Source organism: Motacilla alba, chromosome Z, assembly GCF_015832195.1.
Source record: "Motacilla alba alba isolate MOTALB_02 chromosome Z, Motacilla_alba_V1.0_pri, whole genome shotgun sequence".
Lineage (NCBI taxonomy): Eukaryota > Metazoa > Chordata > Aves > Passeriformes > Motacillidae > Motacilla > Motacilla alba.
In genome coordinates, this window is record NC_052046.1 from 53,081,520 (window position 1) to 53,094,764 (window position 13,245).

Here is a 13,245-nt window from a genome sequence, read left to right on the forward strand (position 1 = left end):
TAGTGTATATGAGTCATACACAAGCTGACAGGATGGCCTGCTCCAAGATCTGTCACTCCACTCTTACCACTTGCTTGCTTGCTTGCTATTTATGTGTTTTTCCACTTATGGAACCATTCTGTTAACCATCTTTGAGGTAGGTTCACGATGAACAAATATTAAAACTGCATAATCACAGAATGGTTGGGATTGGAAGGGATGTCTGAGGGTCAGCTGGGTCACCACCTTGCTCAAGCCGGACTGCTTGGTCAGAGCAGAGGACTTTTGAATAACTTCAAATAAATGGGTACCAAAATACGCAGACTTTATATTCTTGTAGAACATGAGGGTCTGGAGGACACAGGAAAGAATAACGTGATTTCTTTTATATGGCTGTAACGCCACATGTGTCTGTGCTCATGGTACTGATTTGCACATGATACTGATGATGCACAAAGGTACTGATGATTTATAAAAAATGTAAGGCTCCTAAGCAGTTGATGAAGCACTGAAACTACCTTCTCTGCAAAATTTGAAAACAGCTAAGAGAACTATATGATCTCTGTCAGTTTTGCCTGGAGCAAAGGACACATAGCACCCACAAAAGAATCAGCTCCTAGGTGAAGAAGATCAGGAAAGGAAAGGAAGCAGTAGAGTATCAATTAGCACACCGAATTGGCCTTCTCAGCCTAAATAGATATATTTGAACATATTTTATGCCAAACTTACCCATTTTGGATTACAATAAAAATAAACATTAAAATTTAATTATAATTAATTGTAATTCATATCAATTTTAATTGTATCTGAAGTGCATAATGAGTAGAAGAAATACGCATTGATAAAGCCAGAGATTATAGTGTAGTCAAACTTGATTCTTACAAATAAGTGTCAAATGGTTATTTTGTGAAAACGGCTGAAGAATCTGTTCTCTTAGTTGGTCAAATACTTTCAGACCTTGATAAAAAGGTATCAAAGTCTTACTGAAATCAGAAAACAAGTAATAACAAAAAAATTACAAAATGGTAGTTCTGTGTTCAGTAATATCATTCTTATTTTCTCTTTCCTTTTCTCACTCTTTTTAAATCCCAGATCATATAAGCTTTTTAATTCGGTCTGATCAATATAATACATGAGCTTGTCTTTTGTCTTCTTTTTTGGCAGCAACAAAGAATTACTGTAATGAAATAATTTCTGGCTGGCGTGGTGCCCAGGAAACTTGCGGAACCATTGTGACTGGTTTACGTTCATTACTCACAACAGCCATTTGAGTACAAAGTCCTGGGATGATAATTTATTTCTCCTGCAGTTTTATGATATTTCAATGGTCTGAAATATCCTACTTGATGGCTACTTGCATCATTATGGGTCTGCCATAAATGATGTAAATTGCCATAAAACATGGGGAAAGCCCTATATCACATCTTTATCTAGGTTTGTCACTGATGACATTTGGGTTTGTTCGTGGTAATTCTATTCATTTAGTTGCAGAAAAACACCCTCTTCCTATCAGGCAAGACATTTCTAGACAAGATATTTGGGATTTCTGCTGCATATTAAACGGGACAAAGAAACAGATTTTTTTTCCAGAGCACTGATCACCAGCTCAAGAGTAAAAAAAAAAAAATAAAAAACCAAAAAAAAAAAACCACATGGTTTTCTCATGTTGCATACTTCCAGATAAAGAGAACCACTTTTTGGTGGTTTTCTTTTTTTTTTTTTCCTTTGCTGTGGATTATTTGATCATGGGGCAAACTTTACAGCACCTGCTTGACTGGAATCAGACAGGATACATCCCTGTCTTAAGGGCAGGAGGTTTTTAGCTCAGGAACTGGCAGACCTTGTTGAGAGGGCTTTAAACTAGGTCTGAAGGGGGAAGAGTATGCTTCTGGGCTGTCTGGAAGCAGGCCCAAGGATGGTAAGACTGTGTTCGGGGAGAAGTCAGTAGCCCAGCTGAGGTGCATGTACACCAATGCACGCAGCATGGGTAACAAACAGGAAGAGCTGGAGGCCATGGTGAAACAGCAGAGCTATGATGTAGTCGCTATCACAGAAACGTGGTGGGATGACTCACATAGCTGGAGCACTGCACTGGATGGCTACAAGCTCTTCAGAAGAGACAGAAAAAGGAGAAGAGGTGGAGGGGTGGCCCTCTATATTAGGGGGGTTTTGGATGTCATAGGTATTGAAACTAATGATGATGAAGTTGAGTCCCTATGGGTAAGAATTAAGGGGAAGCCCAACAAGGCTGACATCCTACTGGGAGTCTGCTATCATCCACCCAACCAGGATGAAGAGGTCAACAACTTATTCTATAAGCAACTGAACAAGGTTTCAGGATCTTCAGGCCTTGTTCTTATAGGCAACTTTAACCTACCAGACATCTGCTGGGAACTTAATACAGCAGAAAAACAGCAGTCTAAAAAGTTTTTAGAGTGTGTGGAGGACAACTTTTTGTCACAACTGGTGAGCAAGCCTGCCAGGGGAGGGACTATGTTAGACCTGATGTTCACAAATAGAGATGGACAGGTGGGTGATATGGAGGTTGGAGGCCGCTTGGGGCACAGTGATCATGAAATTATAGAGTTTTCAATAATTGGTGAAATCAGGAGGAATATAAATAAGATCTCTTTGTTGGACTTCCGGAGGGCAGACTTTGGCCTATTTAAGAGATTTATTCTGAGATTCTCCAGGAAACAGTCCTTGAAAACAAAGGAGTCCAGGAGAGATGGGTATGTTTCAAAGCAGAGATCTTGAGGGCACAAGAGCAGACTGTCCCTGTGTGCTGAAAGATGAGTCGACGAGGCAAATGTCCAGTCTGGATGAGCAACGAGATTTTGAAGGAACTTAGAAATTGAAAAAAAAAAAAAAAAGCATCATCTTTTTAAGGAGGGACTGATTTCTCTGGAAGTATATAAGGGAGCTGCTAGGGCATGTAGAAAAAAAAATTAGGGAGGCCAAAGCTCAGTTTGAACTTAACCTGGCAACTTCTGTTAAAAATAATAAAAGAAGTTTTTACAAATATATTAATGGTAAAAGGAAGGGTATAACTGACCTCTGTTCCTTATTGGATGAGGCAGGCAAGCTAGTAACTAAAGATGAGGAAAAAGCAGAAATGCTTAATGCCTTCTTTGCCTCAGTCATTAGTGGTAAGACAGCTTGTCCTCAAGACAACTGTCCTCAGGGGTTGGTAGGTGGTGCCAGGGAGCAGAATGGTCCTCTTGTTATCCAAGAAGAGGCAGTCAGAGAACTGCTGGGACACTCGGATATTTACAAATCAATGGGACCAGATGGGATTCACCCGAGGGTGATGAGGGAGCTGGCAGATGAGCTTGTGAAGCCGCTCTCCATCATTTATCAAGAGTCCTGGCTCACTGGTGAGCTTCCAGACAATTGGAAACTGACCAGTGTGACACTCGTTTACAAAAAAGGTAGGAAGGAGGATCCTGGTAATTACAGGCCAGTTAGCCTGACCTCAGTATCAGGAAAGATAATGGAACAGTTCATACTGAGTGCTATCACACAACACTCACAAGATGGCTAGGGTATCAGACCCAGTCAGCATGGGTTTATGAAGGGAAGGTCATGTCTGACCAACCTGGTCTCCTTCTATGACCAGGTAACCCTTCTGGTGGATGCAGAAAAGGCTGTGGATGTTGTCTATTTAGACTTCAGCAAGGCCTTTGACACTGTCTCCCACAGCACACCCCTGGAAAAGCTGGTAGCCCACAGCTTGGACAGGAGCACTCTTCACTGGGTTCAGAACTGGCTGGATGGCCGAGCCCAGAGAGTGGTGGAGAACGGTGCTGCATCCAGCTGGCAGCCAGTCAGCAGTGGTGTCCCTCAGGAGTCTGTGCTGGGGCCAGTTCTATTTAGTATTTTTATAGACAACATGCATGAGGGCATCGAGTCCTTCATTAGTAAATTTGCAGACGACACTAAGCTGGGAGCTTGTGTTGACCTACTGAAAGGAAGGAGGGCTCTGCAGAGAGACTTAGATCGGTTGGATGGATGGGCAGAGTCCAACAGCATGAAGTTTAATAAGTCTAAGTGCCGAGTTCTACATTTTGGCCACAAAAATCCCCTACAACATTACAAACTGGGGACAGTGTGGCTGGACAGTGTTCAGGCGGAAAGGGACCTGGGGTGCTGGTCAACAGCCGGTTGAATGTGAGCCAGCAATGTGCCCTGGTGGGCAAGAGGGCCAATGGCATCCTGGCCTGCATTAGGAATTGTGTGACCAGCAGGAGCAGGAAGGTCATTCTTCCCCTGTACTCGGTGCTGGTGAGACCACATCTTGAGTGCTGTGTCCAGTTCTGGTCCCCTCAGTTTAGGAAGGACGTTGAGATGCTTGAGCGTGTCCAGAGGAGGGCAACAAGGCTGGTGAGGGGCTTGGAACACAAATCCTATGAGGAACGTTTGAAGGAGCTGGGATTGTTTAGCCTTGAGAAGAGGAGGCTTAGAGGTGACCTTATTGCTCTCTACAACTTCCTGAAGGGAGGCTGTAGACAGGTGGGGGTCGGTCTCTTCCACCAGGCAGGAAGTGACAGAACACGAGGACACAATCTCAAGCTACGTCAGGGAAGGTACAGATTGGATATAAGGAAAAAAATTTTCACCAAAAGAATAATAAAATACTGGAATTGTCTTCCCAGAGAGGTGGTAGAATCACCATTTCTGGATGTGTTTAAAAAAAGACTGGACATGGCACTTGGTGCTATAGTCTAGTTGAGGTGCTAGGGCATAGGTTTGACTTGATGATCTTAGAGGTCTCTTCCAACCTCATTATTCTGTGATTCTGTGATTCTGTGAACCCCCATTACAATCAGATTAACAACTCTAATCCCTATTCCTATTACTACTGCATCCTTAGGAAAGGGACTTGCCTCTGTCTAAATTTTGCTACAGAGGATTGTCTATCTCATTTACTGCCTAAGTGTCATAATTTGAAATACCAAGCATATGAGAAGCTTTGAAGGAAAATACAGGAAAGTTGTAAACAGTTAACTGCATTTCTGTTTGGTGATTGTTGTGTGTGAGAAAAGGCAGCCTGTCCCATGGATGTGGAGGCTTGCCTTTCGTTCCAGCTGTCACATTTATGGAAGGCAAAGTCTGTGCTCATTTTTGTTATCTTGAAACTGTTAATAATTATTCTTATACTAACCATAACCAACTCTGTTACTAGTAATAATTAGCTTGGCTGATCTCTGGTGTCATGTTCAGAGTTAAGGCAAAAGTTGGTCCAATATGAATGCAGTTACCTGAGAGCATCCCCTGTAACACTGAGAGCAAAATTGGAACATGAGTAGATAGTACAGCACTAGTAACATAACCACCCCTTGAAAGGAGAAATACTAATTAGCAAATAGCACAAATATTCTGATTTACAACAGGAAAGTTACACAACCTTGTGATGACACTTTTACCTAAACGGAATGCTATCCATACCACTAGAGCTCCAATATTCTGAGCTACACACAGTGGTGTGAACCTGCAGTAGGTTCCTTCAACAAATCAACAAGACAGTCCAGGTTTATGACAATATAGTGGAGATAAGGATCTGGCCCAATATTTTGGCGGAGGCTCTAAATATCTCCTCTGAAATCATGCCTGGACATCAAAAACAAATCTCAGGAAAAGATACAAAATTGAAAGCTTCTTCCAATTCTCAAGTGTATGTGGTTGTTTTAGGATGTCTAAATTACTTACTAGGTTTCTTATTTTATCTTCAGACATAAAAATAGTTTTGGCATATTTACAAGATTAATTTAGTACAGTTTAGCATCATTCTCAAAAACACCTGTCAATTGTCTGCAGTCTGAATAACTTTGCCAGTTATGGTATAATTAAAGCAGTATCCAATGAAACAGTTATTTAATAAAAGAAAGGTTCTGAGCTAATAATGGTTATCAGGGAGTAAGTCTATCTAGATATCTCATCAGTGATGCTCTCTGTTCTTTGCCTGATAATACCCTACTGTGGGATTGCAGTAGACCATCTTAGCACATTTTTACTTCACTATTTATAGGGTTGTTGACCTTCCATTGAGGACTAGTGATGTAAGTTGCTAACTAATTTGCCAAAACATCTAATTTTGTGAGTCATCATCCCTACTCATTGTACTGCTTTGAGTTGTATTTTGTTAAAATCCCTGACTGTTAAAACAATGTTAGCTTCAGTTTAACATCACAGTGAATGCAATGAATTTGTTCTTTGCAAAGAAATACCATACTTCCCTTTAAGCCTGCAGGCCAAGTCACATGTGAAACATAATATTAGTAGCACAATAAACAAAAAAATCATGACCTATGACCAGGCTGACAGAGATAATAAGAGACCTCCCATTTCCCAGCAGAAAACCCATTCAATGATCCTTAAAGAGCAAAAATTCCTAGTTGTGTCCTTGCATCTTGTATATACAAATCCACCAGCATATATGTAGGTTTTAAAATGCTGATTACAGATTTTTTTATCATTCATTAATTTTGATTTCCTTGAATATCAGTTGTACTGAACTAAATCTGTTTAGTAAGTAATTACCAGGAAGAAACACTATGTTTTCAGTGCTTCTTCCTACAAATATCAGATGGCATTTCCAGAAAGCTTTTCGGTGATGGAGACCATGCTAACTGCTGAAAGCAATGGCCCTCATTTTATTATCTTTAACAATGAATAATGCAAATGTAGCAGTGAGTAGGAGTCCTCACATTTCTTAAATATTCTGGGACAAAGATAATCAGAACCAAGAGAGTCAGACACAATTCCTTCTTGTTCTTTGAATATCTTATTTTGAAATACCTTTAACACTGATAATAATAGACAAGGGAATGTAGCAAAGGAACTTTTTTTGTCAGTAGCAGTAATAGAAACGTAAACAGGGGAAGTGCTGTGTTGTTGTCCTACACTGTAGCTCTGAGATATATGCTAGCTTCATTTATGTATCCTGTTTCTATTTCATAGCTTCTTCAGGAGACAACTGCTCACAAAGCAGCCTTGTGAAATTAGGAAAAGTCTCCAGTCAACATCAGCCCTTCTGAAGGCTTACCAAGATAATCAGGGTAGAGAGTCATACTCAAAAATTTCCCATTTGGAGCATTAACTTTTTCCATGGGAAAAATAAAAAAAAAGGAAATCTAGAGAATAAGCCTTTTAAGATAAGATATCTTCCTTGAGAAGATTGAAAGGAAGTGCACAGGAAGGCTCTAAAGCAGATGTCTAAAATCCCAAATTCAAACTAGAAATGTCCCTCTGGGATCCAGCATGAGTGAGAACCCCTGGGGATTGAAAGTCATGTCTCAACAGTGTGAAGAGGGAACCAGACACAATGTGGAACTAGAAATGAAGTCATCAGACAGGAGCTGTGAAGCAGAATCTGATTATAGCTAAGGGACAAATATGTTATAGACTATTTCTGGCTTATTCTGGAGCTTCCAGAGGATGGTCTGGTAGATGTTCTCTAACTTGCCCAGAGCAAAATGAATTTGCCTAACAGCAAAAAACTGTGCATGAGGGCAAGGTGCTAAAAAACGCAATAGCAATGTACTGTCTTCTTTCCCTATGTACAATATAGATTCAGACACAGCTTTCAGATGAGCAGAATATGACTTTCCAGTTTCTGCAGTGGGTTGCTTCTACAAACATTGCAGATGTTCCATCAACAAGACAAAACCCTCTTTATAATATCCAGATAACAAAAAAATTAGAAAATATTCACAGGCATTAGAAACAAGCAGCATCCATCAGGAGTAAAGATAAACTGTTTATAAGTTGCTGTCAAATTTAAGAACTTTTTTACTGCTGTTCAGAAGAGCAGTGGTGCAGTCGAACTGTGAAACACATTTGAACGACCCAGGCATCGCTTCTTTTTGTGTTTTCTGAATGCTGTGATCTCCAAAGAAAATCACAGACCTCCAGAATCATGGAAGGTTTGGATTGACAGAGAACTTAGAGGCCAACTATCTCCAAACCCCTTGCCATGGATAGGGACATCTTCCACTAGACCCAGCTGCTCAAAATCTGTCCAACCTGTCCCTGAAAAACTTCAGGAATGGGGCATCCACAGCTTCTCTGGGCAACCCATTCCAGTGCCTCACCACCCTTACACTGAAGAACTTTTTCCTAATCTGTAATCTAAATCTACTCACTTTCAGTTTGAAGCAATTCCTCTATCCTGTCTCTACAAGTCTTGGAAAGTCTTAATCAGTTTTTCCTGCAGACTCCCTTCAGGTAATGGAAGGCCTCAACTAGGTCACCCGAAGCCTAGTCAGAACAATGGTGCTCTTAAAAATCAGGCAAATCTAGGATATTTGTTAGCGATAAAGTTAACACAAAATCCCAAAATAACTTGTGTGTCTGATCTGCTTAGCAAGTGCTCTGTGAAAACATCTGTCTATATTTTGCATCACACCAATTACCTTATTTCTGATTAACAAGCAATAAATAAATATATAGCTATAAATCATCACATTGACAACTGTAATAGTAACACAAGGACTGAATCCTTATATAAATAGTAGATTACTGCCTCTTTCTTCAATTCTCTTCCCAGACCAAATGAAAAGTATTCTGAATTCAGGAAAGAGGTACAGGAAACAGGGTGAAAGATATTTGAAAGTAAGGCTTAGAGGACTGTTCCAAGAACAAAACTTTTCTGATGCTTGTTGTTCCTTTGGTTTTCTTTAGCTGATTGAAGACGAGACAGCCAGGAAAACTGAAAGACTTATAAAAGAGGGGAAAATTGTCAAGGGGAGGATGGTGGGGGTGTGTGTGTATGTGTGTGTGTTTGTAATAATCAAGGCTCCATTCCAGTCAGCAGAAACTGAATTCAACCTATACTTCGAGTATCAGATGATTGTTATAATGATTCCTGCTGCCACTTTGCTCTCCATGGCAAAGCATGCAAAGCATCTGCAGCTGAGATGAAATTAGCTTTATCCTGATGTTCCTCTCTAAATGTTTCCCCGTTATCTCCCTCTTGTCTTGATAGCTAATATAGTTCCTACAGCTGCTATATCATATTAGGTCAGAGCAATGAAAATGAATGCCATTTTTTTGATGGCTTATGCAGAATTGTTGTAATTTGAATCAAGTCTCACTAGCCTCTTTCTTTCTTTCTCTCTTTTCTGCCCCTCATACTGAATATATTGGGGTCCTGGCGAGCTGCCATTCTACTGCACATTAGAAATGGTAGAGTTTTCCTCTATCTGATTCTCTAAAATGAGTTCACGAAAAGGTGCAGACCCAGCACATTTGTGGTTTTTCCTATAAATTACTTTAACACTGTGTCCAATCATATATATAATTTCAGATTTTCAATTTCAACTCGCTGCTGTGTCAGCACAGACTCCACTGATATGTCTAATGTATTTAGCTTAAAATGAAACGGATGGCATTTCATTACCAGGAAGATAATATTTTTGAATATGTTTGCTGCATGGCAGGATCCATCATTACTCTGCCATTTTATGTTCGGAGTGTGTAATAGCTTTTTAATGCTTTGATGTATTTTATTTATATATGTAATATTTTTCTAATATCATGGGGTGGTTTAACTCATTGAACACATTATACAGCCTTAATTGAATGCTTTTAAATATTAGTTAGGGAGGAAAAGCTTAACAAATTGCCAATATTTTGTTTGAAATTTAATAGACAGTAGATGAAACACCAAAAAGCCCATTTCATTCTCATTCCTTCACATTGCTCCTCAGCTCCCTCTGACACTCAAAACACTTTGAAAGGAAAAAAAGGGGAAAGAAAATCCCACAGTCCCCTGAGACACTCAAGCTGTCAGCATGAAGGTAAGTAATGCAGGAAAACTTGAACGTGCCCAACTGTGAATGACAGAAGCCCTCTTATTGGAAGAAGCTTCTGACAGGCCTGAAATCCTTAATACCTGGTTTCTCAGTCCTTTGACCAAAGTCATGGAATTTTAAAACTACTAAGAATTTCTTCAAAGTTGGTTGTGGTGGCTTTGAGTTTTTTTGCTTGCAAGGAGAAGATGCTACTTATGTGCATTAGCATAATACCATAGCTTAAATCTGCCCAAAGAGAACAGGTAAGAATTAAAGGCCATTTTTTGATATTAGCTGCAAACATTAAACTGAGCCATGGTAACTACTCCTCCACTGGATTACTCTTGTATGTGTGCTTGGGATTGCCCTTTTTCTTGGCCTCACTGAACTTCATGAGTTTCACATGGGTCCCCCTCTCAAGCCTGTCACAGTCCCACTGGATGCCATCCCTGCCATCCAGCATATTGACACCACACAGTTTGGTGTTATCAGCACAGCTGCTGAGGGTGCGCTCCATCCCATGGTCTCTGTCACCAACAAAGCTGTTAAACAGCTCTGCTCCCAATACCAGCCCCTGAGGACACAACTCACCACTGCCCTCCACTTGGACATTGAGCCATTGACCACAACGCTTTGAGCGTGACCATCCAGCCCATTCCTTATCCAACAAGAGGTCCACCTGCTAAATCCATGTCTCTTCAGTTTAGAGATAAAGAGGTTGTGTGAGAAATTGTAAAATGCTTTGCAGAACTCCAAGTAAATGGTGTCAGTTGTTTTTTTCTTATCCACCAACACTGTAACCCCACCACAGAGGGCCATCACCTTTGTTAGGTACAATTTGCTCTTAGTGAAGCTGTGTTCACTGTCAATAAACACCTCCTTACTTTTCATGTGCCTAAGCATAGTTTCTAGGAGGATATGCTTCATAAGCTTGCTGGGCATGGAAGTGAGACTGACTAGCTTGTGGATTCTGAGGGTCTTTTTCCCTTTTTTAAAAATGGGGGTTGCCTATTCCCCTTTCAAGTCAGTGGGAACTTCTCCAGAAAGGTGATGTTAAATTAACTATAACATTCTACATCCAATTTTTGCATTATCGTGTTCTTTTTGCTTTTAAAACAGCTTTAGTGACTCATTTTTACAATAGTTCTGTTTGTTCAGAAAGGTCTCCTTCCCCAAATGGCCAGTTTAATATTGCAGAAAGCATCATTTTCTCTAAGCTATTTCAGGTGCACTTTTCAGAGAGGAAGAAATGCATTGCTGTCCTCCTTAGAGCAGGGGCAAGGTACAAATAAGTCAAAGTCAAACTTTACTTAAGCTTCATAGGATTTCATGTTTCTCAGAAATACCAAATATCTTTTAGTCCTATTGAAAATGGCTGTGTGTTTCTGAAAATCAAGTTACTCCTTTAGGTGTCTAGATATGGAGCTAAGGATTTGTCTTTGCATTTTGTAGCCAAAAGCCCTAGTTATCAGGGGTAGTTAGGTATCTAAGCTGTGTTGAAAAAAAAAAGCATTTAAGACCCAAATATTTTGCAAAATCTGATTTTGGCTGTGAGATGCTGAGGAACAGACATCAAGAGAAAGAATCTAATTCCATCTCATTTTACTGCTTGCTAAGACAGGCAAAATGACAAATCTATGTTTAGGAAAAGTGGCATTTTTATATGGTCTAACTGATGTGAAATAACTATCAGAACCCCCTAAGAGGGCAGAGTGGAGAAAAAAAAAAGAACCTAAAAATGCATAATTAATAACTCCCAGGTAGAAAAGGCTGAAAATTATAGTAACACATTGTTTGTTGGTCTAGTGGGAATTTGTGCTAAAATATGAGAACTTCAAAGGAGCTTTATGCTTCTCAGCAGAAGTTATTGAAAAATAAAACATATTCTAGGTAAGTCCTTTTTATTTATTGTTGGGGTTTAATTTCCTCTTTTAAGTTTTTCCCTGTGTGATAGACCACGACCATAATTCATATCTAAAATATAGCAGATAACTTTCTAAGAGCTCCTTCTCATATCTTCCCAAATAGTTGGATTATCAAGACAATAGATGAAATCCTCTTTCTCCACCAATCACAATATGCTTTCCCTTTTCCATAGTTTTGAGCAGACTATTTCCTCATCAAGTAAAACTTTGTAAAACAGATTCCTGAGGGAAATTGTCCATACACAGATCTTCACACATGTACTAGCAAACAGATCCAGGGACTCTAATGTGAAAGCACACATATTATTCATATGTATGCATTTCTCCAATTATTATTTCAGGAATGACCTGCTGAGGGTGCTTTGCAATTTTGTTCTGCCTGAAGATCACATACCAGTTCCAATGACAATGTTAGTGCCGAAACATTACAGCAGAAGTTTCCAGGTTTGCTAGGTTAGTGTACAGGAGTCATAGAATCATAAAACCATAGAACAGTTTATGTTGGAAAAGGCCTCTATGATGATCAAATCTAACCTTTAACCCAGCACTGCCAAGCCCACCTCTAAACTGCGTCCCCAAGTGCCACATGTACCTGTCTTCTAAATACAACCAGGGATGGTCATTCCACCACTTCCCTGGGCAGAGTGTCAGAGCGCTTAGCAATCTTTTTGGTGAATAACTTTTCCTTTATATCCAATCTAAACCTCTCCTGGCACAACTTAAGACTGATCCCACAGGTGCTGTAACTATTTACGTGGCAGACTGACTGCCACATCACAACAACTTTTCCAGATAGTTCTAAGGAGCAGGAGGGTCTTCCCTGAGCCTCTCTTTCTCCGGGTTAAATACCCACATCTTCCTCAGCCACTCTTCATAGGACCTGCGCTCTAGAAACTTCACCCTCTCCTTTGCCCTTTTCTGGACATGCTCCAGCACCTCAATGTCCGTCCTGCAGTGAGTGACAGGCCCAAAACTGGACATGGGATTTGAGGTGTGACCTCACCAGTGCTGGGTACAAGGTCAAAATCCCTTCCCTAGTCTGCTGGCCACACCATTTCTGACTATTTTTAGCCAGGATGTCATTCGACCTAGGCCACCTGGGCACACTGCTGGTTCATCTCTCTGGCAAATACCTCAGATCCTTATCAGCTGGGCAACTTTCCAGCCACTCTTTCCCAAGCGCATGGAGCCGTTGCAAGCAATGGGGACCAAGTCAAAGCCTCTTCTAGAGTTCATATCTGAAAGATATGTGACTGATTCTCTATTCAGGCTCCATACTGCTCAGTAAATCTGAAAAGTAGTTCAAATATTTCAAAGGGCAAGGTGTTAACTTCAAAACCATTGAGTAATTGAATTTGAGTGAAACTGTGAGGGGACGAGGGTTAATGCCTGGTATGTATTTTAATAAAAAACTCAAGCTGTCAGATCTTTGATTTGTACCTCAGTTTCTCCACTGCATGTTAAAGGTAAAATTGTTAACTTGCTGGAATTGTGAGTAGCACAAACTCAAAGATAAGTTGACTTGGCACCCTTCAAGTCAATCAACC